The sequence below is a fragment of the Hemitrygon akajei genome, chromosome 5 (genome assembly GCF_048418815.1).
Source record: "Hemitrygon akajei chromosome 5, sHemAka1.3, whole genome shotgun sequence".
Taxonomy (NCBI): Eukaryota; Metazoa; Chordata; class Chondrichthyes; order Myliobatiformes; family Dasyatidae; genus Hemitrygon; species Hemitrygon akajei.
In genome coordinates, this window is record NC_133128.1 from 125,163,281 (window position 1) to 125,187,656 (window position 24,376).

The window sequence follows — 24,376 nt, forward strand, 5'->3', positions numbered from 1 at the left end:
GAAGATTGAGGTTCTCACAGAATGTAGAAAGTGGTGATCTTGGAAACGGGAGTCGGTGCGGGATCTCGGAGTATGGAGATCTCCAAGAACGGGAGAGTGCAGGGAATCTCAGAGAACAATAGAAGATGGAGATCTCAAGAAATGGCAGAGGGTGGACATTCTAGGAGAATGAGTGAATGTGGGGGATTTCGATTAACGGGAGTATGTCAGGAAAACGGAAGAGTATGGGGTGATCCGGAGACTGCTTGATCTCGTAAAAGGTAAAGAATGGGTTATCCTGGAGGAACGGGGGAAGGTGGGAGATCTCAAGGAACGGTAGTGGGGTCTCTTTAGGAACAGGAAAAGATGGGGGATTCCCGGGAACGGAAGAGGATGGGGACTTCAGAAAACTGAATAGGGTGGGGGATGAAGGGGAATGGGAGACGGTGGTGTTTTCGGTGAACGGGAAAAATAGGGTATCTCATGGAATGGAAGACTGTGAGGGCATCACAGAGGACGCGACAAGGGGGTGGATCTTGGTGTACGAGAGAAGGTCAGCGATTTCCGACAACGGGAGAATTTGTGGAATCTCAGAGAATGTAAGACAGTGGGGAAGTTTGGGCACCAGGAGAAGATTGGGGATTTCGTGGAACTGGATATTATGGTGGATATCTGGAAACAGGAGAAGATGTGTGATTTTGGAAACGAGAGCAGGTGCACAAGCTTGCAGAATGGGAGGTTATGGATCTCGGGGAATGCTAGATGGTGTGGATCTCGAGTAACAACAGACTGTGTGGGCTATCGGGAAACAGGAGAAGGTGGGAACCCAGGAACAGGAAATGTGGGGGATCTCTAAGAATGGGAAAAGTTTGGAGCTCTCTGGAACTTGAGAAGGAGGGATCTCGGGTAACAGTACCCCTGTGGGTATGGGGAAACAGTGGAGGATGGGGTATGATGGGGATTGGGAAGGGATGTGTGATCTTGGAGAACGGGTGAAGGTGGGGTGCCTCGGAGAGGGTGGGTGATCTTGAAGAAACTGAAAGGTTGGGGATCTTGAAAAACAGCACTGGGCAGAGTTTTCAGAGAATGGGGAAAGGCCGGTGGCCGATTTTGGGGAATTGGAGAAGGTGGGGATCTCGGCAAAGGAAGATTGTGTGGGAAAGAGGGCGAGGGAAATAAGAAACGGGAGAGGTCCATGGATATCCGAGAGTGTGAGGAAGTGAAGAATATCAGGGGATGAGGAAGCTCGCTACCACCAAGGTAGCAAAGAAATGGTCTCCAGAGGTTATCGAGCCCTTGAAGGGCTGCTTTGAGGTTGACTAGAATGTGCTTGTGAACCATATGGGGAGGACATTACGGACTTACTGATTGCATCACTGGCTACGTCAATTTCTGTGTGGACACTCTAATATCATCAAGGACTGTTCACTGTTTCTCTAACAGCAAACCATGGGTCATCAGGAATCTAAAGGTTCTTCTCAACCACAAAAAGAGGTCAGGAGGCAGGGAGGAATTGAAGCCTGTGCAGAGGGAGCTAAAGGAGAAGATCAAGGTGGCTAAAGAGGAATACAGGAGAGAGCTGGAGAACAAGCTTGGGCAGAGTAGCACACGGGAGGTGTGGAGAGGCATGAAGAACATCACTGGCTTCAATCAGCCTAGATGTAGAGCCTCGGAATGCAGCCGTGAATGGGCTAATGGGTTAAACCAATTCTTCAATAGGTTTGACAATAGCCGTCCTGTTAACACAACCCTCAGCACACCAATCTAGGTGCAGAGGCAGCAAAGCTCCTTCAGCACCAACACCTCCCCTCCTCCATCCTCCCCCCTTCAGATCAACATGTGGATGAACAACAGAAACTACCACTGTCTACATCCCCTCCTTGCTCTGCATCTACCATCCACACCTCCACACACCAACTTCTGTCATCCCGATCTTCACCTGCCGCAGCCTACACCTTCCACCAACTCCCCAGTCATCATGGACTCACCTTCACCACTGAGCGGGTGAGAAGGGCTCTGGGGAAACTCGGACACGGCAAAGCATCGGGGCCGACTGGTGTGAACCCAGGGTCCTGAAGGAGTGTGCTGAACAGCTGTGTGGAGTTCTCCAGAGCTATTTCAATCTGAGTCTCAGCCTGGAAAGGGTCCCGACTGTATGGAAAACATCATGTGTGATCCCAATATCCAAGAAGAGCCAACCGAAAGTCTTGAATCACTACTGTCCAGTGGTCCTAATCTCTCACATCATGAAGACACTGCAGAGGCTGGTTCGGGCTCTCCTACGAGCCCTGGTCAGATCAGCCCTCGATACCCTACAGTTCACCTACCAGGAGCACGTAAGAGTCGACAATGCTATCATCTACAGTGTTGCTAGAAATTTTGTGAACCCTGTCGAATTTTCTCCGCTTCTGCATAAATATAGCTTAAAATGTGATCAGATCTTCACGGAAGTCCTAAAACTAGACAGAGAATCAAATAAATAAATAAATAACGCAAAAACATTATACTTGTTCGTTTATTTATTGAGAAACATGATCCAATATTATTTATACATGCTGGAAAAAGTATCTGAATCTTTGCTTTCAGTAACTGGTGTGGCTCCCCGCGCCCCCTTCCCCCCAACCACCCCCGTGTAACTTCGACCAGTCGTTTCCGGTAGCTGTTGATCAGTCCTGCACATCGGCTTGGAGGAATTTTAGGCCATTCTTCCTTATATAACTGCTTCAGCTCTGGGATGTTGGTGGACTTCCTAGCATGAACTGCTTGCTTCAGGTCCTTCCACAACATTTCTATAGGATTAAGGTCAGGACTTTGACTCGGCCGTTCCAAATCACATTTTTTTTTTTACTTTTTAAACCATTCTGTTGTTGATTTACTAGTCTTTAGGACTATTGTCTTGTTGCATTATCCAACTTCTGTAAAGCTTCAGGTGATGGACTGCTGCCTGATATTCTCGTGTGAAGTGTCTTGATACAATTTTGAATTCATTGTTCCCTCAATGACTGCAAGCTGTCCAGGCCCCGAGGCAGCAAAGCAGCCCCAAGCCATGCTTCACAGTTGGGATGAGGTTTTGATGTTGGTGTGCAGTGCCCTGTTCCCTCCAAACAGCAACGTGCATTTCTACCAACAAGTTCAACTTTTGTCTCAGCAGTCCCAGTACATTGCCCCAGAAGCGTTGTAGAACATCCAAGTGGCCTTTTGCAAACTTGAGACGTGCAGCAATATTTTTTTAGAGCAGTGGTTTCCTCCATGGTGTCGTTCGTTGAACACCATCCTGGTTCAGTGTTCTTCTTACATTGGACACGAGCACAGAACTTGGCAAGTTCTAGAGATTTCTGCGGGTCTTTTGTTGTTACCCATGGGTTCTTTTTCACCTCCTTCAGCACTGCACGTTGTGCTCTTGCTGTGATCTTTGCAGGATGCCCACTCCTCGGGAGAGTAGCAACAGTACTGAGATTTCTCCATTTGTAGAGAAATTCTGATGAACACTAGATCTTTAGAAATACTTTTGTAGCCTTTCCCAGCTTCATGCATCTCTACAATTTTTCTAAGGTCCGCTGAAAGTTGTTTCGATTGGGGCATGGTGCACATAAACGGATCTTTCTTGAGAAGAGCAGGATCTGGCAGTAACCTGGATTTGTGTATCTTTTTTATAGGGCAGGGCACCTCTGCAACCCACACCTCCAATCTCATCCCATTGACTGGAACACCTGATTCCAAATAGCTTTTGTAGAAGGCAATACCCCAGAGGTTCACATACTTTTTTTTACCCAACAAATACATGACAACGCTCTGGGAAAGGTTTCACTGCTAATGTAATGGTTTCTCTGTACCAGCAGTATTTGGGTTATGACTAGAGATAACGGGGGCTTTGGAATGTATGGCGTCCAATTAGGGGAGTGTTTTCCTTTCTTGTGTGCCCGAGAGCGAGGGATTCTCGGGTTTTCGTTTGGCAGAAGATGGAGAGAGAAGATGCCAGAACGGAGAGGTCGTAGACTACAGGACGGAGTGGACTTGGAATGGGGACCTCGGAAATCGACTAAGGGGGGGGGGGGGAGGTGGACAACACTAGAACGTGTGGGATGAATGGGAGAAGGTGGATAAATCGGGGAACGGAAATGTAGGAGACAGCGGAAATGTTAGAGGTATGGTCCCTAGGTGACAGTAGAGTGTGTCAGGGCTTTGGGGAACGGGAGGAGATGCGGGAACTCGGGGAATTAGAGTGTGTGGCGGTTCACAAGGATGGATAATTATCGGGGATTTTCGAGAATGGGAAACCGTGTGGGATTCCCGGGAACTGGAGAGGATTCGGAATCTGAGTGAACGGGAAAGTACAGGATATCTCGGGGAACGGGAAGACGTGGGGTATCTCGGGAAATAGGAGAAGATGAGGATCTGGAGGAACGTGAAAATGTGTGGTTCTCCAAGAAAGAGTAATGGCGAAGGCATCTCGGAGAACAGGAAATGTGCGACATCACTGGGCGCAGGTTAAGTTGGCGATCTTGGGGATGGGGAGGTGGAAAATTTCTGAGAACGGAAGAGTCCGCGGGACGTCGGAGAACTGAAGATCATGAGGAAGCTCGGAAAGGGACGGTGGGGAATCTTCGGTGGACGTTAGAGAGTGAGGGATGTCGGGCAACGGGGAAACCGGTGATCTCGTGGAACGGGAGATTTGGGGTATCGGAGGACAGGAGTGGGTAGGGGACCTTGTTGAACGGGAGATGTTTGGCAATCTGCGAGAACAGAAGAAGCCGGGTAATTTCGAAGACATTGATTATGACAGGGTAAAGGGAGATGATGAGGATCTGGAACAACGGGAGAGAATGGAGGATCTCGGAGAAGGACGCATAGTTGGGTTTTAAGAGAACGAGAAGTGTGGGGATCTCAAGGAGAGGGAGAACGTGGGGCAACTCCTGGAGCGGGTGGCGGATGGAGGATCTGTCGGAAAGGGCGAGGGTAGCCAAATTAGTGGTACGGAAACGGAAGTACGTTGATATATTGAGGAACCTAGGAGAATGAGTGAAGTTGGGATATCATGGGTAAAAGAGTGTGAAGAATCTGGGGGAACGAGCGGGTGTGGAGGAACTCGAAGAACAGGGGAAGGTGCAGCACCTGCGCGAAAGGGAGTTTGTGGTTCATTTCGGGGAAAGGGAAAGAATGGGTGATCTCGAGAGAACGGGAGATAGTGGGGGATCTCAGACAATAGGAGAGATTGGGGATTTCGCGAAATGGGAGATGGTGGGGGATCTCGATCAGAAGATGGTAGGGTTTTCAGTGCACGGGAGAAGTCGCGCGATCTCAGGGTACGCATTGGGTGGATGAGGGGCGGAGCCAGCGGTGTGCGAGTTTTCAGGGAACTGAGGAGTATGGGTTCAAAGCGCGGGTTTCTCTGAGAACGGGAGAAGGCGGAGGATCGTAGTAAACGGGAGAGGGTAACCGATCTCGAAGAACGGGATTATGTTAGGGGAACGGGAAAGGATGGGGAATCTGGGACAACGTGAGAGTGTGAGGGATCTCGGAGAATGACACAGAGTGGGTTTTTCGGAGACCAGGAAAGTATGGGGGGAGCTTGCGGTATCTCTAGGAGCAGGAAATGCCTATCTCGGAGCACGGGAGAGGATGGAGGATTTCACGGAAAGGGCGAGGGTCGCGAAGCTCGGGGTACATGAGACGGTTCGGGATTTCGGGAAACGGGAGTACGTGGATATATTGAGGAACGGGATAAGGTGGGCAACTCGGAAAACGGTGAGGTTGGGATGATGGGTATCAGTAGAGTGCGAGCGATATCCAGGGACGGGAGAATGTGCGTAAACTCAAAGAACGGAAGAAGGTGGAGCGAGAGACTATGGTTGACCTCGAGGAAAGTGAAAGAAAGGGGGATCTTGGGGTAAGAGAAGGTATGGGGATCTCAAAAATGGGAGAAGGAATGGCAATTTCGGAGGACGGAAGCAAATGATGGATCTCCGAAGACGGATGCTAGGGATCTTGGGAAAAGGCAGGAGATGGAGGATTTCGTAGGAAGTGAGAAGGCGGAGGATCTCAGAGAAGCGGGGAGGATGATGGATCTCGAAGAACGTAGAAGGTAGAGACCTCAGGACACGGGAGAGTGCGGGAAATCTCGGGGTATGGAAAAAGCTGGGGATCTCGGGGAACCCGATAATGTTGGGGCATCTCGAAGAAACTGAAAAGGTGGGAGACCTTTGGGAATGTGAAAGAATGAGGGACATCGGATAATTGAACAGGGTGGTGGGTTTCCAACAAGGGAGAGGTTGAAGTTTTCGGTGAAAGGGAAAAGATGGGGCATTTGGTGGAACGACAAAGTGCGGGGCATTTCTGAGGTCGCTAGAGGGCAGGGAATCTTGGTGTACAGGAGAACGTGGGGTATCTCGAAAGATGGGAGATGGAGGATGATTTCGCAGAATGGGAGAGTGAGAGGTATCTCGGGAAACGGAAGAAGGTGGTTGAATTTGGAAATGGGAGCAGATGCAGGATCTCGGAGTACGGACGAGGGCGGGGAATCATGGGGAACCCGAGAAGTCGGGTTAATCAGAGACCGGGAGAAGGTGAGGGATCTCGGGGAAGAGAGAAGATAAGGTATCTGGGTGAGCCAGAGAGTGTGGGGTTCTCGGGGAATTGGAGAATATGGAGGATCTCGGAGACGGGGGATTTTGGGGTATTTTAGAGAACTGGAAGAGGTGGAATTATCGGGGAACGGGAGATAGAGAGGGATATCTCGGGGGTTCTCGGAAATGGGAGATGTTGGGAAATCTCTAAGAACGAAAAAAAGGTGCGGGATCTCGCGGAACGGGAGAAGGTGGGGGATTCCGTGGAACGAGAGGTTGTGGACAACGCCAAGGACGGGAGAGTGTGAAGGAACTCGGGGAACGGGAGTTGAGTTATCTTGGAACACTAGAGAAGATGGGGTATCTCTCGGAGCGGGCGAGTACGGGTTACAGATCGGAATTTCGGAGTATAAGAGTGAAAGGTTACATTGGGGAACGCGAGAAGATGGGGAACTCGGAGAACGATGATGGTGTGGGATATCGTTTTTCAGGGGAAGGTGGAGGACCTTAGGGAACGTTAGAAAGCGGGGATCTCTGGTGCGTGGAGTATTGGGGAAAGTGAGAGGTAGGAGACCTTCTGAAACGGGAGAAGATGCGGGAACTCTGGGAACTAGAGTGCACGGTGGTTCACGGTGATCGGGAAGATGTTGCCGATATCCGAGACCGTGGGACCGTGGAAGGAAGATCCTGGGAAGCTGGGCAGGAGTTGCGACCTGAGTGAACGGGAGAGTGCACACATCTCGGCGAACGGCAGAAAGTGGGAAATCCCGGGGAAAGAGAGAGGTTGAGAATCTCGGGGAACGTTAAAGCGTGGGGTTCCTTGAGAAAGGGTGATGGTGGGGCGATCTCAGTACGGGGGAATCTCAGTAAATAGGACAGGCTGGGAATAGCGGGGAATGGACGGCGGGGATCTCGGAGAACCGACTGTGGGAGATTTCGTAGATCGGGAGAATGTGGAAGATCTCCGAGGACTCGAGTACGTGGGGGATGTGTGCGGGGTTGTGTACAATGTACTGTGTATGTTAATCAAAATGGCTTCTTTGTTTTGTTAAGAGTAGGAATGCTTCTTTGTATGATAAGTGCTTTCTCTCGCAGTTGTTTAGCTTTAGACTTGCTGATATCGGGATTGTATTCCTTTGTTGACCAATGGGGAATGTTATTTTGTCTTGTGAGGCTGGGAGCTTGGGGGTTTTCGCGGTCTTTTCAGGGGAGTCGGGAAGGAGACGCCGAGGAAGGTGGACGTGCGCTGCACTGCTCGGTCGACCACCCGGGTGGTCCCAGGTGAGGACGTGGAGGTCGGAGGAAAGTGACGAGGGGTCGAATGGTTCGATGGTTGAGCTCCAACGGTGTGCACTAAACTGACTGAACTCTGATAAGTTGGTGCCTTTTACTTTATTTTCTTTTCCTTCATATATACTGTATTGCATAGTACTCTTTTAGTTTTAGTAAAATCTTTAAAGTGTATTCCATAACGGTATCTGGTGTGAGTTTGATATGGTGCGTGTGCGCGCGGCATAAACTTGATTCTCACAGCACCTGCGTGTACAGGAGGTGGGGACGGTGTGTGGCTGGATCTCCTTTTCCCCTAGACGTATACCAGCCTGTTGGGCAAGTGTTACAGTTGCTAGGAGGGAGCAGCATTGGGGATATCTGGGAACGAGAGGTGTGTTATCTCGGAACACGTGGAGGATGGAGGATCTCCCGGAACGGGCAAAGGTGGTGAATCACGGTGTTCTGGTAATGCCTCGGGTTAAGCGGAGCAAGTGGTGTGGCTGTGAGAGGCATAATGATTGAGCATGCCCAAGAAGGTACGAAGTTCATGGACATTCCTCGGTGCTGGGGCTTCAAGAATGGGACGAAGCTTTTCTTTGATTGCATGTAAGCCTTTGAAATCCCAGGGAAACCCCAGGCAGTCTACATGATCTGCCAGAAGGATGCTTTTGTCGTAGACCACGTTGCATCAGTCGAGAGGAGCTTTTATCAAGAGTATCCAGGTGCTATCCTAGGGTCGACTCCGTAATCAGGGTATCACATACATAAACTATTGTATTGGATGGGTCTTTAATGCCTGAGTCGCCGAATCGTTGGAATTTTGCTGGAGATGAATTTATGCCGAACGGGAGCCTGGTATGGAACAAGCCTTTGTGGGTTGCAGTAGTGGAGAGGCCCTGAGGCAGCCCTTCTAGCTCGAGCTGTTGGTATGCATGTGCAAGTTTAGTGAAGTATTCTGCACCTCCGGTTGTTGCCCATCTTTGCAATCGGGTTTGTCTCGGTGGGTATGAACTGTGGCCTTGTAACCACCACGTTCTTACGCTCCCATCACTCTTGACCTCTGGCACAATAGGGATTGCCCACTGTGAAATCCTTACAGGTTCAATTTTCCCATTTTTAGTTCTTCTTGTAATCATATAAGTTCCGACTCAACTTTAGGGCGAAGCATGCATGGCGGGAGACGTGCCTTGAAGAACTTCGGCCCGGCTGTGCCTGATTCTGGAAGACGTATTTTGGTACTCTTCATCAGGATTGCTGAAAAATATTTACTGCTCGAGTAAGCTCCGGACCGGCATGTCAGTTTTCATCTGATATGCACCTAGGACGGGCACTTGCTGTGGCCAATCGCGCCCGAGTAAATTCACTTCGTGTTACGCACTGGTAAGCGGTGCGATGGATTTTCAAACTCTATAAGGACCCTGTCGCAACCAAGCAGCTGTGACAGCTCCCCGTGTAAGTCTTTCGTCTGAAATAGGGTGGCGTAAGTTTCTACAAAGAGTTAGGGCCAAACATTATCTTTTCACTGCATAGAATAATAGCACATCTTGTGTCGAGTTCGAAGGGAATAGGTCTACTGCTAATCTTTAAAACCATCCGTTCAGGGGGAACTGGCCCTATCGGAAACCCGGTGTATAATTCTCTTCTCTTCTAGCTAGGGACTCTGAAAAGAAGTAATAATCTCCGGCAGTTGTAAACGATGGGGACGCCGTCTCTCCTTGTACTTTGCATTGTTGTGACAAAACTGCATTCTTATCTGCCGCTTCCATGCCATTTCTTATATCAAGGGCTGACTTAAGTGTGAGCTCTGATTCTGCCAATAGGCGACGTTGATCACGCACACCGACCACCAAGCGACCACATATATCTTCCCGAACAGCGGCAAAATCACAAAGTTCAATCAGTTTTCTTAATTCAGCCACAAACGTTGCTACTGATTTCATTTTCTAACTGAAAACGAGTGCTGAATCTGAAGCGCCGCAGAATAATCGATGGTTTAGGATTGTAATGAGATTCAGTTAATCCCACAAGTTCCCCATAAGATTTCGAAGAGGTCAGATCGGGACTGAACAAACTTCGAACGATGTCGCATGCTTTTGGACCGCATACACTAAACAAGATGCTGGCTTTTTTTTTGTTGGGATCAGTAATGTCGTTTGCCGCGAAAAAAATAAATAACAGCTCAAACTTTCGTTGTAAACATTCCATAGAAAATCACAGCATCCCTCAACTTTACCAGTTATGCTCGTTGTTCAAACGTGAACATGTATTCCAGAAGAGTGAATGTCACAGAGTCCATCCTCGCCGTCACTGTTACAATTAAGGAAAATCCCGGAGGTTGGAACAGACCGTTTATATCGTGCACAGTGCAGTCGAATAGGTCTGCTTGACTCGTAGTCACCCGGGAACAATGAACACGTCCACACGCACAACGTTAATCGATCGATGGACAAGCTGGCGAAATCGACCAATAATGTGATGTCACGTGACTGGCAGATCAATAACACAGTGGGGCTGCTGGAGAACGGGAACGGTTGGGTCAGCTCGGGAAACGGGAGAGGCTAGGAATCTAATGGGAGAGGGTGTGGATCTCGCGGAACAGGAGAGTCTGGGGCACCTTGAAGAACGGGAGAAGGTGGGTGATCTCAGAGAATGGATCTCGGAGAACAGGAGAAGCTGGGACATCTCGGGGATAGGGAGAGGTTGGGGGGGGATCCCTGAGACTGGGGGAAGATGAAGGACCTCGGTGAAGAGGAGAGGGTGGGAGAGATCAGGGAAAGGGGGAGATAGAGTATTCCGGAGAAAGTGATTTGGTGGAGGATCCCGGAGAATGGAAGGAGGAGGTGCTCTCCGAAAACGGAATAAGGTCGGCGAGCTCCAAGAACGGGAGAAGGTGGTGAATCTCGGGGAACAGGAGAAGATGAAGATTTCCTGGAATGGGAGAGTGTGGGATATCTTAGAGAACGGGAGAGGGTGTTGGACCTCGGGAAACGGTAGGTGGAGGATCCTAGGAAACGCGAGAAGGTGAACGATTTCGAGGAAATGGAAGAGGATGGGGGTTCTGGATGAGATGGAAAGGATGGGAGATCTTGGTGGAACGGGAGAAGGTGGACGATCTCGAGGAAGTGGAAAGAATGGGAGATATTGGTGGAAGGGAAGGAGGTGGAGCATCTCAGAAAATAGCCGTGTGGGGTATTGTGCGGAATGGGGGAGGGTGGGCTCTCCGTGATCAGGAGAGGGTGTGGTTTCTCAGTATAGGTAGAAGGTGAGGGACCTCGGGGATCGGGAGAGGATGGGGGACTGAGTGGACGGAGATCTCGGGCAATGGGAGAATGCAGGGGATTCTCGGAGAAACGGAGAATGTGGGGGATACCCGAAGAGCGACAAAAAGTTGGCGATCCCGAGGAACGGAAGAAAGTGGAGGATGGGCAGGTTATGGGGGAACTCGAAGGACTGGAGTTGGTGTGTGATTTTGGAGAACGGGCGAGTGTTGGGGATTTCGGGGAACGGGGGGAGGTGGAAGGCCTCTGCAAACAGGTGAGGGCAGAGTATCTTGGAGAATGGGAGTTCAAACATTTAAAGCATATTCATTATGAAATTACATATGCAGTCTACAACCCCGAGTGCGTACTCCTACGAAACAAAGAAACGCTATGGAACCATTTCAAAGAAAATATCAAGCAGCCAACGCTAATAAAAAAAAAAGAAATTGCGGAAACGGCAAAAGGATGTGAGCGAAAAATGACACAGAACATGAAACATCAAACCACGGAGTCACTGAGACAGTCTCGGGATGTTCAGCTGAGTTCAGTGCAGTCCAATTCAGCGCAATGACAGTTGCTATCTGCAGGCCGCAGCGCCAGCCCCCAGCCCGCCCGGATCAAAATCGCACACTACAGCAAAATAAAACAGGAGTAAACAGATCCAGAAACACATAGAAACTGAGCTGCAGTGTCCAGACCACAAAGCGCGCCGAGTAAACCTTGCCCAAGGTCCGAGGCTCCGGCAGCATTGAGCTGGAGGGAGACAAACCAGTCAAAAAGCAGGCAGCAGACGGCGCTGGACCCCTGTCGGCTTCGGCTCTCGTCCCTGTGGGTTTCAATCTCGCTCGCCGCTTTAATCGGCCAGTCCGCACGAAACCTTACCCAACTCCCTCGGAGACAGCAAAGCGTCAGATGGCTCAGTCGGCCAGAATAACCACCACCGAAATGTAAATCACAGTAGCAGAATCATATTTATAAGAAGGTGCAATAAAAGAAGCAGTTTTGTCAACTGCCTTAAGGACGTCTCCTTTGGTCGTGATGTTCGCCGCGCCATCTTTTTCCCACAGAAGAAGAAATCGGGAAACTTCAGGAAATGGGAGAACGCGAGGATCTCAGCGCACAGGAGAATGTGGGGTATCTTGGAGAACGTGAGAAGGTGGGGAAGTTCGGGGGACGGGAGAAGATGCGCGATTTAGTAGGACGGCAGATCGTGGGGGAATCTCGAAGGACGGTAGATGGAGTGTTGATTTCGGAGAACGGGAGAGCGTGGGATATCTCGAAAAACGGGTGAAGGTGGGTAATTTTGGAAACAGGAGCAAGTGCGTGATGTCGAATGGGAGAGGGCGAGGGATCTCGGAGAACGGCACAGGGTGGCGTCCTTGGAGAACGGAAAACTTAGAATATCGGAGGGAGGGATAGCGTGGCGCGTCTCGGGAAACGGGATGTAGAGAATATCAGAGCAGGGGAGAGGATGGAGGGTCTCTCGGAACGGGTGACGATAGCGAATTTTGGGGAACGAGTGACATTTCGGGATTTCGAGAAACAAAGAAATGGGGGGTTCGAAGAGCGGGGTTGTCAGAGAACAGGAAAGGATAGGGTATCTAGGAGAACGGGAGATTATGGAATAGATCGGGGAACAGGAAAAGGTGAGGATCTTTGAGAATGTGAGAAAGCTGGTTATCTTGAGAATGGGAGCAGGTGCAGGATCACCGGGAACGGGAGAAGGTGAAGTTCTCCGTGAATGGGAGCATGTCATGGATCTTCAAGATATGGACCTGAGAGGACCTGAGAGAAGGAGAGAACATGGCAGATCTCGTGCAGCTGGAGAAGGTGGGAATTCCAGAAAACGCGAGCAGGTAGGGGAATTAAGGAAACGGAAGAAAATGAATTTCCTGGGTTGGGAGATGGTGGGCATTTACGGAGAACGAGAGATGGAGTTTGATTTAGCAGAACGGGAATGTGAGGTTTCTCGGAGAATAGGAGAGGGTGAGGGATCTCCAATAACAGCACAATGTGGGTTATTCAGAGAATGGCGAGGAGTTGTAGATCTCGGAGAGATGGACAGCGTGGGGGATCTCGGGACAAGGCAGAGAGCATTTCGGAACAGGGGAGAGGATAGAGGATTTCACGCAGAGAATTACGTAGAGAGGATAGAGGATTACGACGGTGAAGAATCTCGGGGTACGGGTGACGTATTGGGATTTCGGGACAGGGAAGTGTTTGGATATGTAGGAGAAATTGAAAAATTGGGTAACTCGGGTGTGATGGGTGATCTTGAAAAACGGGAGAAGCCGGGGATCTCCGGGGACGGAAGGATGTGGTGATCTAAATGAACAGTGAGGGGGGGGGGGGTAGAGGCATCTTGGGAGAGAGTGCGGGACGTCGGAGAACTGAAGAGGGTGGAGGTCCACAGAAAACGGGAGAGGGTGGGTGAAATCGGGGAACGGGGAGACTTGGGGAGCTTGTGGAAAGGGAGATTGTGGGAGATCTCGGAGGACCGGAGAGTGTAGGGGATCCTGTTGAACGAGAGAAGTTGGACCATCTCCGAGAAGGTAAAGGAATATTTCAGGGAATGCGAGAGGACGGAGTATTTGGAAGAATGGGAGCGTGTGGGAGATCTCGGGGAATGGGGAATGGTGGGGAATACTGGAGGATTGAAGAGGGCGAGGTACCTCGAGGAACCGGACGGTGGATGATCTCAGAGAACGACAGATATGAGGGAATTGCTATGAACGGGGAATGGAGCGGGATCTCGGGAAAAGGAAGAGTGTGGGGAATCTCAGGAAACGGGAATAGAATGGCAATGTAGGAGAACGACACCTCGAGTGACGGGGCATCTCGGGGAATGGAAGAGGGTTGGAGTTCTTGGATAACGGGAGAAAGTTGAGGATCTCGGAGAAAGCGAGAAAGCGGGGGTCTCGGGAAACGCGGAAAGGTGGCCGATGTCGAAGAATGGGGAAAAGTGTGGAACCCCGACGAGCATGAGGAGGTGGGGCATGTCGGCGAATGGAAGACGGCGGGGGCGCTCTCGGAGAACGGATGGGTGGGAGACCTCAGGGAATGGGAGAGGTTGGAAGTTCTTGGAGAACTGTAGGAGGTGAGTATCTCGAGGAACGGAATAAGATCTAGAATTGGAGAGGGTGTACGATCTCGGAGATGGACACAGATTGGGGATTTCGTTGGACGGGGTATTGTGGGGAATCCCTGAGAGCATAAGCGTTCGGGAAGCGGGGTATCGCGGAGTACTGGATATTGTGAAAGGTCTCTTGGAACAGGCAGGTGAAGTTCCGAAAGGAAAGAGTGGGGTATAGTGGGGAACGGAAGAGCGTTGGACATCTCGGCGAACGGGAGAATGTGGCGGATGTCAGAGAAAGGAGCGGTGGAGATCTCAGAGAACTGCATATCGAGGGATCTCCGGAACCGCGAGACAGTGGGGGATATCAGAGAACTGATGTAGGTGGCGGATATCGACAAACGGGAGAGGATGGGGAACTCAGGTCACGGGAGAGTGAGGAAGCCACGGTGAACGGGAGCTGGGATGTTTGGTGGACGGAAGAAGATGGGGTATTCTTGGAAAAGGCGTTTGTGGGGGATCTGGGAGGACGGGAGATGGCGCGGGAGCTTTTGAAACAGGAGAGCCTTGGGTAATGGAAGAAGGTGGGTTTCTTCTTGAATGGGAGAAGGTGGGAGATCTCAGGGGACGGGAAGGAACGGGGCATCTCGCAGAAAGAAAGTTGGTGGGGGTTCTCGGATAACGGGAGAACGTGACGACTTTGGAGAAGGTGAGAAGTTGGGGATCTCGAGAAAGGGAAAATGATGGAGGATGTCGGAGAACGGGAGAGTTAAGGAAACTTGGAAAACGGGGAAGTGTGGGGGATCTTGGTGGGCGGGAGAGCGTGTGTTATCCCCGGGAACGAGCCGGGGTATCTCGGGCACGGGTTTGGGTGGAGGATCTCTTAGAACAGGTGAGGGAGGCGAATCTCGATGTACGGATGACAGTGAGGAATTTCGGTGAACGAAAGAGGGTGGGGTATATCGAGCAACAGGAGAAGCTGGTGAATCTCGGATAACGGAGGAAAAGTAGCGATCTCGGGGAGAAAGAAAGTCAGAGATTTCGGGAACTTGGAGAAGGTGGAGGATCTCAGGGAACGGGAGAAAGAGGCAATCTCGGGGATCAAGGAGGCTCGCGCACCTCGGGGAACTGGAAAAAGTTGAAGGATCTTGAGGGACGGTGAAATGGAGGACTTGGGGAGCAGGTGAGCGTAACGCATCTCCGGGAATGCGCTGTGGGAGTATGCGGGAAACTGAAGAGAATGAGGGGATCTTGGAAACACGTGATTATGGGTGATGTCGGACGACGGAAGAGAGAATGGATGATGTTGTGGAACGGAAGAAGTTCGACGATCGCCGAGAACAGGAGAAGGTCATGGAATTCAGCGAGCAAGAGGGGGTGAGAGCTCTGGGCGAACGGGAGAGAGTGGGGGATTTCAGGGAGCGGGAGAAGTTGCGGATCTAGGAGAAAGGGAGGAGGTAGGAATTCTCGGGAAACGGGATAGGTCGGGGCATCTCGGGGAACTGAAGAGGATGGGTGTTCTCGGATAACGAGAGGGAAAGCGGGAAGGTATGGGATTTCGGAGAGCGCCACAGGGTTGAGTATCTCGGACAACGGGAGAAGCTGGGAGATCTCAGGAAACTTGAAAAGGTCGCCGATATTGGCGGAGAGGAGAAGGTGGGGGATCTCGGAGAGCACGAAAGGGGCGGAGCATCCGGCGAATGGAAGGCAGAAGGGTTTCTCAGAGAACAAGAGGCCGGAGACCTCAGATAACGAGAGAGGGTGGAAGTTCTCGGAAAACTGGAGAAAGTGGGTATCTCGGGAAACGAGAGGTTGGGATTTCCAGGAACGGGAGATGGCGGGGGATCTCTGAGAATGGGAGACGGGGTAACTTGGAACACTGGAGATTGTGAATAGTCTCTCTGAAAGGGCGAGGGTGGCGAACCATGGAGCATGGTTCGAGTTTGAGGGCAACGGGAGAGGGTGGGGTATATCGGTCAACCTGAGAAACTGGTTGTTCTCAGAGAACGGAGGAAAGTGGGAATCTCGAGGAGGAAGAGGAAGTCTGAAATCTCGGGAAATGGGAGAAGGTGGACGATCTGGTTGCACAGGGAAAAGAGGCGGATCTCGGGGAACGAAAAGTCGCGGGATCTCGCGGAACGTTGTAGGCGGCGGACTCGGAGCGAGAAGGCGTAGCAGATGTCGGGTGAGCGCTGTGGGAGTATTAGGGGAAGATGGAGGATCTAGAAAACGCGAGTTTGTGGAGGTTCTCGGAGGGTGGATGACCTTGGGAAATAGGAGAAGTTCCATTATATCCGAGAATGAGAGAAAAGTGAGGGATCTCGGAGAACAGGCCAATGTGGGGAATGCAAGACAACTGGAGATGGTGGGGAACTGGAGAACGGGAAATGGTGGGGATATCGGGGAAAGGGTGAGTGTGGGTGATATCAGTGAACTGAAGAGGGTGGGGCATCTCTGGGAACGGGTGGCGGGGTCTCCCGGAGAAGAGAGATGGCGGTTTTCCAAAGAACAGGTGAAGTTGGAGGATCTTGTGCGGGGGTCTCGCAGGACGGCGAAGTGTGGGGTCCTTAGGAACAGGAAAAGGTCGGCGATCTCCGATAACAGAAGCAGGTGGGGCATATGGGAGAACGGGAGAGGATGGAGGCTCGGGGAAAACCGAAGATTATGGGAGATGGGGATGAACGGGGGATGGTAGGGGAGAGTGTGTGGCATCTCAGCGGACGGGAGATGGTGTGGGTTCTAAGTATGGCAGAAGTTGGACGCATCTCGGAGGACAGAAACAGAAGAGTGATATCGTGGAACGGAAATGTGTGGGGGGGGGAGGGGCTCTAGGAGAATGAGAGAGGCTGTAGGATCTCGGCGAAAAGTTGTGGGCAGGGATTTGGTGTAAGGGGTGAAGGTGTGAGATCACAAGAAACCTAAGGAGGGAGACCTCAGGGAATGCGGGAAGGTGGCCGATCTCTTAGAACGAGAGAAGGTGGGAGATCTTGGAGAACGTGAGTAGGTGGGAAGTTAGGAAAAGGGGGAAGACGAGGTATCTCGGGGAACAAAAGGTGGGGTATTTCAAAGCACGGAAGAGGATAGAGGAAGTCTCACAACGGGCGATGGTAACGAACCTTGCGGTACGGCTGGCGGTTTGGGGCCTCGAACTGGAGAGCGTGGGCATATTGGGGAATGGGAGAAATTGGACAACCCGGAGAAGTGGGAGATCTCGGAAGTGGGAGACGATGGGAATCTCAGAGAACGTGAGCAGATCACGAAGCTCGGAGAATTGGGAGGACATTGGGGATTTCGCGGAACGGGATTGTGTGGGGGAAATTTCAGAGACTAGGAGACGGTGTGAGATTTCGGAGAACGGGAGAGTAAGGAGGCAGGGATCTCGGAGGACGGGAAATGGTGTGGGACTTCTGAGGACAGCAGAAAATGGACGAATCTCAGAGAACGGGAGAATATATGAGATCTTGTGAAACAGGAACGTGGGGAGGGATCTTGGAGTGGGATCTCGACAAACAGGAGTGGTTGGGAATCTTGGGGTAGGGCAGAAGATGTGAGCTCACGGGAAATGTGAGAAAGTGGCCGATCTCGGAGAACAGAATAGGGTGGGGGATCTTGGCGAAAGAAAGTTGATGAAGATCTTGGATCTTGGTAAAATGTGACGATCTCAGAGAAGGAGAGACGTTGGGGATCTTGAGAAGGGGGAGATTATGGACAATCCCGGAGAATGGGAGTGATGTGAATTTCAGAAAACGGGAGTTGATGGAGAGTCTCCGAGAGCGGGAAGGTGTGGAGGATCTCGGTAAGCGAGAAAGCATGGGTTATTTCGGGGAACAAAAGGTGTGGTAACTCGGAGCACGGGAGTGGGTGAAGAATCTCTCAAAACAGGCAAGGAGAGAGAATTTGACAGACAGGTAACATTTCGGGATTTCGATGAACGGGATAGAATAAGCTCTATCGGATCTCGGAGAACGGGCAGTGGGGAACCGAATGAGATGGGGAATCTCGGGAACGGGAGATGATGGAAGATCTCGGAGGACAGGAGAGATACCGGCGGAATGGGAGAAATTCCGGGATTACCGAGAATGCGAGAAGGTGAGGGAACTCGAGAAGCTGGAGAGGATGGGGGATCTGGGTGAAGGGGAGAAGGAAGTTATTTTTTTTTTAGTGAACGGGAGCAGATCGGCGATCTTGGAGAATGGGAAAAAGTGGAGGAACTCGGAGAACAGCAGAAGATGGGATGGCTGGCGAAACGGGAGAAGATCGGGGATTACGTCAAACGAGAGAATGTGGGGAGTCTCGAAGGACAGGAGATTGTGTGAGATTTCAGAGAACGAGGGTGTGGTGTTCGGGATCGCGGAGAACGAGAAAGTGGGTTATCTTGGAGATGGGAAATGTTGCGGGATCTAGTGGAAAGGGAGCCTGTGTGGGGTCTTTGAAAACTGACGAGGATGTGGAATATTGGCGAAAAGGACAGATTAGGGATCTCGGGGAACGGAAGAAGGGTGGGAATTCTCGGAGAACGGGAGAAGTTGGGTATCTCGGGGAACGGGAGAAAGTCGGAATAGCGTGGAACGGGAGAAGAATTGGGGAACTCGTAGAACAGGAGAGATAGGAAAACGGCGGAGGGTGGGATATCTCGAAGGTGGGAATCCCAGAACAGGAAAGGGTGCGGGAACTCAGAGAACAGCACAGAGTGGTGTTTTCAATGAATGGGATAGTGTGGGGCACCTTTGTGCGCTGGAGAATAGCTATCGCGGAGCACTGGAGAGTGTGGAGGTTCTCCCGGAACGAGTGAAAGTGGCGAATCTTGCCGTACAAGTTCCGGTACGGGATTCTGGGGATTTGTGGGGCATCTCGGAGAAAGGAACATGGTGGTGTTCTCGGAGAACTGGATAAGTTGGGGAATCTTGGGGACCAGAGAGTACTGGATCATGAGGAACCGACTGCGGAAGATTCGGGGGGAACGGGAGAAGATGGGTGCTCTTGCGAATTAGAGATTGTGGGAGATATCGGAAGGCGGGAGAGGGTGGGAATCTGGGGGAACGGGAGAAGTTCGACACAATGCTGGAGGAACTCACTGGACCAGGCAGGTCTATGGAAAAGAGTAAACAGTTGACGTCTTGGGCCGCGACCCTTCATCAGGACTGAGAAAAGTGAGAAGTTGGAGTGAAAAAGGCAGGGGGCTAGAGAAAGAGGCATCTGGTGGCAGATCATGGGAGAATGGGAAGGGGATAGAGCACCAGAGGAAGATGATGGGCGGGTAAGAAGATAAGACGAAAGAGGGAAAGGGAAATAGGGAATGGTGAAGGGGGGGGGGGGGCACCTACCACCTTGTACTCCTTCCTCTCCTCTCCACTTTCTTACTCTGACTTCTCAACTTTTTTTCCTGTCATGATGAAGGGTCTCGGCCCCAAATGTTGACAGTTTATTCTTTTCCATAGATGCTCCCTAGCTTCCAGCATTTTGTTTGCGTTGATTGGATTTCCAGCATCTGCAGATTCTCTTGTGTTTGAAATTCGGGGATCACCGAGAATGGGAAAAGGTAAGGAAAGTTGGAGAACTGGAGAATGAGAGAAGGTGTGAATTTCTGGGAATGGGAACACGTGGGGGATTTCGAAGGATAGGGATGGTGTTGGATTTCGGAGAATGGGAGAGTGTAGGGGATCTTGGAGAACTTGAGAAGGCCAGCAACCATGGAGACGGGATCAGGTGTGGGATCTCAGCAAACAAGAGAAGATGGGGGGTGTCTAGTGGAACGTGGATCTGTGGGGCATCTTAGAGGATGGGAGAGGATATGAGATTTCGGGGAACAGGAAGGTTTGGAGATCTCAGGGGACATGAGAAGGTGTGGGTTCTCAGGAACTGGAAAAGTGTAGGGAAAATTGGGGAACGGGATATGATGGTGCATCGCAGGGAAAGGAAGAGGCTGGGAGCTCTCAGAAAATGAGAGAAGGTTGAGATGTCAGGGAATGGGAGAAGGTGGGGTACTCAGGGGACGTGAGAGTGTGGGGGATCTTAAAGAATGGGAGAGGATGGAGAATCTGGGAGAAAGGCAGAGTGAGAGAGATCTCTGATAACAGGAGATAGTGGGTGATCTTGGAGAACATGAGTAGGGGGAATGGGAGAACGTGAGAGATCTTGGAGTACAGGACAGGGTTGGGGAATTTGGGGAATGGCACAGTGTGGGATTTTCAAAGATCGGGAAAATAAGGCAGATCTCAGGGCGCAGGTGAGTGTGGGGTCTTTCAGAGAATGGGATGTGTAGAAACTCAGAGCACAGGAGCGTGGACGGTCTCTCAGACCTTGTGACGGAGTCAAATCTTGGAGTGTGGGTGTCAATTCAAGATTTTGGAGAATGGGAGATGGTGGGGTATATCGGGGAACAGGGAAAGTTGAGGATCTCAGGGATGGGACAATGTGTGGGATTTCATAGAAAGGGACATGGTGGGATTCTCAGAGGTCTGGATAGGTTGGGGAAATCCTAGGGTCCCGGGACAGTGAGGAATGTCAGGGAACTGAAGAGGGCGGTGGATCTTGTGCAAATCTTGGGGTACAGCTAATGGACAGGGACCTCAGGGAACTGGAGAACGTAGAGTATTGGGGAACAGGAGAAGGTGGGGGATCATACAGAAGAGAAGAAGTTGGGATCTCGGGTATGAGTAGAGTGTGTAGAATGCCGGTGATTGTGAGCACTATAGGATCTCATAGTACTGGAGAAGATAGGCGATCTAGTGGAATGGGAGAGTGTGGGGACCTAGGAGGACAGAAGAGGATGTGGGATCAGGAGTCTGAGGGATGTCGGAGAATGGACAAGGTGTGGGTTCTCAGAAGATGGAAGAGAGTGGGGTATCTTATAAAGGGATAGGGCAGAGCATCTCGGGAATGAAATAGGGTGGGGATTCTCGGAGAATGGGAGAATGTAGGATATCTCAGGGAAAGGGATAGAATAGATCTTGTAGAAAGGGACATGATGGGGTTCTTGGAGAACTGGGTGTGTTGAGGAATCTTGGGACCGGGAGATGGTAGGGAACTCAGGGAATGGCAGATTGTATGGGATCTCAAAGGACGGGAGAAGACATGTGATCTTGAAAACTGGGGCAGGTGCAGGATCTCGGGGAATGGGAAAAGACGGGGAATCTCAGAGAACTGGAGAGGGTGTGGGAACTTGAGGAACAGCACAGGGTGGAGTTTTCTGAGAACAGGAAAGTGTGAGACATCTCAGGGGCAGATCAGTGTGTGGTACCTCGGCGTACGGGAGAGGATCAAAGATGTGTGGGAACCAGCGAGGCTTGTGAATATCAGGGTACAGCTGCCAGTTTGGGATGATGGTGAACAGGAGAGCATGGGTATATTGGTGAACTGGAGAAGGTGTTGAATTTGGACAAAGGGTGAGGGTGGGAAAACTCAGAGAATGGGAGAAGACGGGGATCTCAGGTAACTACTGCGAGGGGATCTAGTGGAACAGGAATAGAGGGAAGTCTTGATGAACATAGAACAATACAGCACTGTACAGGCCCTTCAGCCCACAATGTTGTGCCGACCCTTAAACCCTGCTTCCCATATAACCCTCCACCTTTAATTCCTTGTCTAGTAGTCAGGAGTAGTCAGTATGACAGGAGAAGTATTGGGAGTTCGGTGAACAGGAGAGTTTGGGGGATCCAGGAAAACAGAATAGGGTGGGGCATCTCAGGGAATGAAAGAGGGTTAAGGTTGTCAGAGGACTGGTGAAGGTGGGAGATCTCAGAGAACGGGAGAGGGTGGGGGTTCTTAGGTAATAGAAGAAGATGCATATCTCAGAGAAAAGCAGAAGGTGTGGGATTTCGGAGAACAGGAGAAGTTGGGGTATATCGGAAAATGGGAGATGGTGTGGATCTCGTAGAATGGGAGAATATGGGGATCTTGGGAAATGGGTGGTGGGGATCTCACAGTAAGGGAGAGACTGCAGACGGAGAATGGCACAGGGTGAGGTTTACGTTGAGCAGGGTAGTTTGAGGGATCTCTGGAAATGAGAGGTGGGGTATATCGGAGTACTGGAGGGTGTGGAGCATCTCGTGGGATGGGTGAGGATAGCAAATCTTGGAATACAGGTGATAGTTCTGGATTTCAGGGAACAATACATGGTGCGGTATGTCGAGGAAAGGGAGAAGGCTGGGGATCTCGGGGATTGAAAGAAATGTGGGATCCGGGAGAAAGGGACATGGTGGGATTCTTGGAGAACTGGATACTGGGGGATCTGGGTGATCAGGGATGGAGGGTGATATCAGATTTTTAAAGAGGGTGGTTCATCTCGAGTGGGAAAGAGTAGGAACTCAGGGAACGTGAAAGCTTGGTGGATCTCGGTGAATGGGCAGTGGGGTTTTCAGAGAACATGAGAATTCAGGGGATCTCAGGAATGATAGATTGTAGGGGATGACTGGAGGTGGCAGGGGATCTTTGGGAACAGGGCAATGTAGGGATGCTGGAGAAAGGGAAATGTTCAGAGATCTTGGAGAACAGGAAAAGGTGGGAGATATCAGAGAACTGAAGAAGGTGGCGCAGCTCGGGGAACAGGCGATGGGGTGTCTCAGAGAATGGAAGAGGGTGGGGGATCTTAGTGAACAGGAGCATGTTAGGGATCTCCGATGGGGGATCTGGGAGAAAAGGAGAATGTGGGAGATGTTGGGGAATGGGACATGGTGGGGAATCTCAGAGAATGTGAGTAAGTGGGGAACTTCAAGAATGGGAGATGAGGGAATTCGTGGAATGGGAGATTGTGGGGAGGGGGTCTGAGAAGATGGGTGATCTTGGATACGGGAGCAGGCACAGGATCCCAGGGTATTTGAGAAAGTGGGACCTTGGAGAACAGAAGAGGGTGGTGGAGTTTGGAAGACGGCACACAATGGGGTACTCAGGGAACAGGAGGAGGTGGTGGATCTTGGGTAACAGTAGAGTGTGTGCCATATCAGGAAACGGGAAAAAGTGGTTCATCTCAGGATACCAGAGAGAGTAGTTCATCTCAGGGAAAGGGAAAGAATGGGAGATCCCAGAAAACAGGAAAGGGTAGGAGGTCTTGTGGAATAGGAGAAGGTAGGAGATCTTGGAGAATGGGAGAATGTGGTGCAGCTCAAGGTACAGGAGAGTGTGGTTGATCTCAGGGAAAGTAGAAGAATGGGAGATCCAAGGCGAGCCTGAGAAGTTAGGGGATCTTGGAAAATGGCATAGTGTGGGGAATCTCAGAACGGGAGAGGATGGGTGACTGGGGAGAACCGGAGAGTGTGGAAGATCTCTGGGGAAGGTAGATGGTGGCGGATCTTGGAGAATGTGAGTAGGCGAGGAAATTCAGGATTCCGAAGATGGGGATTCCATCAAAAGGGAGATTTGGGGGACGTCAAAGGACGGGAGATTGTGTGGGATTTTTTGCAGGACGTGAGAGTGTGAGGGATCTCGAAGGACAGGATATGGTGTGGGATTTTGGAGAACAGGGATTGTAGTGCCTCTCGGGAGAAGATGGGTGAAATCGCGAGGGAGGGGAGAAGACCAACAAGGTCCACGTTGACATGGTCAAACCATCACTCAGGGACCTCAAAAGGTGCCAATGGCGCCTGAACATGACGGATATCTTTTGCCCACTGGCGTTTCACATGATCTGCAGTCCAATCACACACATCCTTTCTGAGACCATGACAAACCAACTTTAGTGGAACCAGTTTCTACGAGGGTTTCCAGCCTGGTTGCAAGAGGTCATGTATAGATTAAAAAACTGTCCATCTCCAGTTGCTGGCATGATAGGGTGAGGGTGATTGGTTGCACAGGAGAGAAACTCCAGTTTCCCTGAACTTAATGTCAGCCAACTGCAGGCCCGTGACTGCTATTCGGTAAGCCTGGGACTCTGGGTCAGTATCTTGGTCGGCTGCCAAGCAGGCACAGTCAACCCTATGTGTAGGGCCTCAATGGCTGGCCGTGAGATGCAATCAGCCACAGCATTATTGTTGATATGATGTACAATATTCCAGTTGTGAACTCTGTTATGTAGACCAGGTGGTGTTGCTGCCATGCAGACCGAGGGTCTGATATTTTGGCCATCGTGTGCACAAGAGGTTTGTGGTCAACAAACGCTGTGAAATGGTGATCCTCTAGAAGAAAATGAAAATGGCCGACAGCCAGCTAGAGAGCAAGAAGCTCACGGTCAAACATGCTGTATCTCCTTCCGGGGGGACGGAGCTGCCACACGTTCCGACCAGCTGTTCATGGAC